Here is a 3,622-nt window from a genome sequence, read left to right on the forward strand (position 1 = left end):
ATGACTGAAACCAAAAGTCCAGAACCTAGTCCTAACCTCGGTAAAACATGGTATGTCACTTATTCTAGAAACTAAGATACTCATGGTAATACAGTACTCATGGCAATAAATCACATGATATAAGCACGGATACGTCACAGGCGATAAACCTAACATGCTATGGATATCAAACAGTGACATACCAAAGACAAACATGTTCATTGCTTGTAGTTATAAAATACTATGCATATCCAAAGACAATATCATAAAAGATAAGTCAAGAGGTACCCGCCTCCAATAGAAAGGGTCGTATCCGATTCAAATCCAACGTCGAGTTGCTCATCTCGCGTCACAGTCCTGTAGTACATAGTATACAGATTTAGCTAATTAAATACCAATTAATTAGCTAAATCAAATCCTCTAGAAACTAACATAAATCCAAATCCAATTATAAACCCTAATTGGATCATTTAACTCCTCAATCAATTCTAATTAATTCATTCGAATTAGGGCTTGCAATAAAATAACCAATCATAGTATCTTACTTGATTTAGCCCTAATTCAATACATACCTAATTCATCAACAACATGAATCAATTTCCCTACTTCATACCTTAATCCACAGCCCAACAAATCCATAGCAAAGACAACTTGCTGTCGGAACAGAGGTAGCTATTGGAAATCAAGAAACGCCCTGCAAAGCACTGTCTAGATCAAAATGAAGCTCAAGAAATCGACATCCAAACAACAACCAAATTCCCAGAACAACCTGAGCACCTTACCTCTTCCTCTAATCGCCTGCGATGACCAAGAACCCGACGAAGCTGCTGCTGGAAACCTTAATACCAGAGACTCAGGTCGATAACAAGCTGGCGGCTGGCACTGGACGGCTGACAGACCAGTGTAGGGCAGAGGACGATCGGAGTGGCGCCGGGAAACTAGGGCTCGGCGTGGAGAGGCTGGAACAGCCCGATCCGGCGGTCGGCAGTGGTACACAAGGACAGATCTAGGGCACGGCTCGGCCCTTGGTCGAAGGTTTGCACCGGCGACCGTGAGTCGGAACTAGAGCCGAGGGAAGATGGTTGCCGGCGCTAGGGCACGGGGAAGACAACGCCACACCGGCGTTGTTCTGGAAGGAGACTCCCGAGTGGCGCTCAGGCCGAAGAAGTCGCGGTCGGTGCTAGGGCACAGGCGCGCCGACGGTGGATCGGCGCTGCTCCGTTCGCCTCAGGCGGTTGCGGCGCCTAGTGCGGCTCGGGAAAGAGCAATTGAAGAGGTGTTCGACGCCGAGAGGGAGGGAAGCCGAGGAAGGGAATCGACCGGTGGTGGCGTCGGCTAGGGCAGAGGATGCTGTCGCCGTGAGGGGCAGAGGGTGAGGAAGAAGGAACGGCCGCGAGGAGGTTAGGGCACGGCGTCGGGTTCGGCAAGGGGAGAAAGAGGGGAGCGCGCGGGAGAAAAAAAACAAGGGAAAATGAAAAATAAAGGAAAAATAAATAAATAAATAAACTTTTCCTCATTAAAATAGGGTAGCCTATACAGGCTTTCCCGGACCCCGTTTTTATCCCCGCAAACTCATCCATATGAGCTCCGAAAAATTCCCGAAAAATTTCCAAAAATTCCAGAAAATTCCCTTATTAATATTCGCCTATTTTCGATATTTTACATTCTCCCCCACTAATAAAAATTTGGTCCCCAAATTTCGTTATCTACCATCAGCAAGTACTAACAACAGATATAGAGTATAAATGTTGAACGGTAAATAAATCACATACCTCAAGTGAAAAGATGGGGATATCGAGCTCGGATCGTATCCTCGAGCTCCCAAGTAGCCTCCTCGTCTGAATGATGCTGCCATCCGACTTTAACCAGCCGGATAGTCTTGTTCCGCAACTGACGCTCCTTCCGGTACTAAACATCTGCTCCAGCGCAGCCTACGGCGTATTCAGGACCACCGCCACTTGGATCTACAGTGTACCCTACACCAGTGGCACCTGTGCCCCCAGTGCCTACAGTAGCAGCAGTTGCACCATATCCGGTACCATTACCTATCGTACCTCCAGCTGCCACCACTTTTGTTCCCCAGGCAGTACCACCGACGACTTATGCTCCGGTATATACAGCAGCACCGGGAGTTCCTCCTCCGGTTTATTCCGCGGTACCACCTGTAGTATCAGCTCCAGTGTTTCCGCCAGTTCCTGCAGCCGTCCCGACACAGCTCACTGATATTGTCGCTGCACGAGCTAGGATTCCAGCCCTGGCTGAGTCGATGAAGACTCGTTTCACTCTTTTCCGCGGAGATCTCGATCCGAGTATGGCTCTGTCATGGATAGAGACTATGGAGCAGACTTTCTTCTATATGGCTTGCTCCGAGTGGGAGAAAGCAGAGTTGGCTGCTTACCATTTACGGGATGAAGCTAATGCCTGGTGGGTTACACAGCGTTCTATTATTGGTGAGCGCAACGTCACATGGACCAGGTTCAGAGAGGCTTTTGAGAGCCGTTTCTTTCCACTGTCCTATCAGATGGCTCGCCGATTTTATAGTCGAGGCGAATAATCGCTCGAGTATAATCTGAATTCCTCGGTTGGCTCGTTTTGTCGAGTTAGTTGCGGAGGAGAACTACATGATCGGTTTCTGAGTTGGATGGTTATGCATATACGACTTTGCCGATTAGGATTTCATCTTACTCGATGCATTGAATCGAGCTTTAATGATAGAGTTAGCTCGTGACATATCCGGACGGGAAAAGCATCTGAGCGGACATCGAGGTCCGAGACTCGGCGGCAGCCTCGAGTAGTCGCGATCAGTCGGGTACTGGGCATCTCGTAGGCCTCGAATCAGGCGGTCGTCTTGAGGCGTTCCGATTTTCTCAGTGAGCAACCACCTTCGGTGATACTCATTGTTTGATGTGGATCCAGATCACCTCACCGACTTGCTCTGGGGCGATCGGTTTGCTTTTATTGCAAGCGGGCACCAGAGCCGAGATTGTCACGGTGAAGGCTCGGCGGGGTCGGAGGGGCGGTCTAGTCGATCGGGGCATATCGAGGAGGCGAAAACAATCTTCACAATAGCGAGGCGACTCCTCTGCGGCATTTGGCATGCTTGGACAGAGTACTCGGTGCACCCAGTTTTTCTCGGGACCTTATTATCCGACTCGGGCGTGTCGACTCGGTCCCGGCCGTTTGTCACCATCCTCTCGGTCTTATCGCACATAGTCAGCGGCCCTCGGTGGCTTCGCGGCCGCGGCGATGTTACCACCTCCTCCGCCAGAGACTGGTCGTGTTCATGCGATTACTAGAGAGGATGCTCAGCGGGCCGACGGATCCGTTTTCCGTGGTACGATTTCCATTTATTCATTTACTGCTGATATTTTGATTGATACTGGTAGTTCGCACTCTTTTATATCCCGTACCTTTATGCGGGAGATTGGTAGATTACCTACTGTTAGGTTGCGGCGATTGACTGTCTCCCTACCGTCCGGTGATATTTTAGACGTCACCCAAGAGGTCAGAGGTTGCCCGTTAGACTTTGGCAACATGACACTTACGGTAGATCTTCTAGTATTGGAGATGATCGAGTTTGATATCATACTTGGCATGGATTGGCTATCAGTATATCATGCTACCGTTGATTGTCAGACGAGGG

General features: G+C 49.3%; 1 long non-coding RNA gene across 1 annotated transcript; it reads right to left on the minus strand.

Annotated features, from left to right (window-relative positions):
* Positions 1-308: 308 nt before the first annotated feature.
* Positions 309-851, minus strand: LOC121987384. Its single transcript, XR_006113544.1, has 3 exons — positions 762-851; positions 593-673; positions 309-336 (listed from the first exon to the last, which is right to left on the minus strand). It is a non-coding gene; the product is annotated as an uncharacterized LOC121987384 (long non-coding RNA).
* Between the last annotated feature and the right edge of the window lie 2,771 nt (positions 852-3,622).

Source organism: Zingiber officinale, chromosome 5B (assembly GCF_018446385.1).
Source record: "Zingiber officinale cultivar Zhangliang chromosome 5B, Zo_v1.1, whole genome shotgun sequence".
Lineage (NCBI taxonomy): Eukaryota > Viridiplantae > Streptophyta > Magnoliopsida > Zingiberales > Zingiberaceae > Zingiber > Zingiber officinale.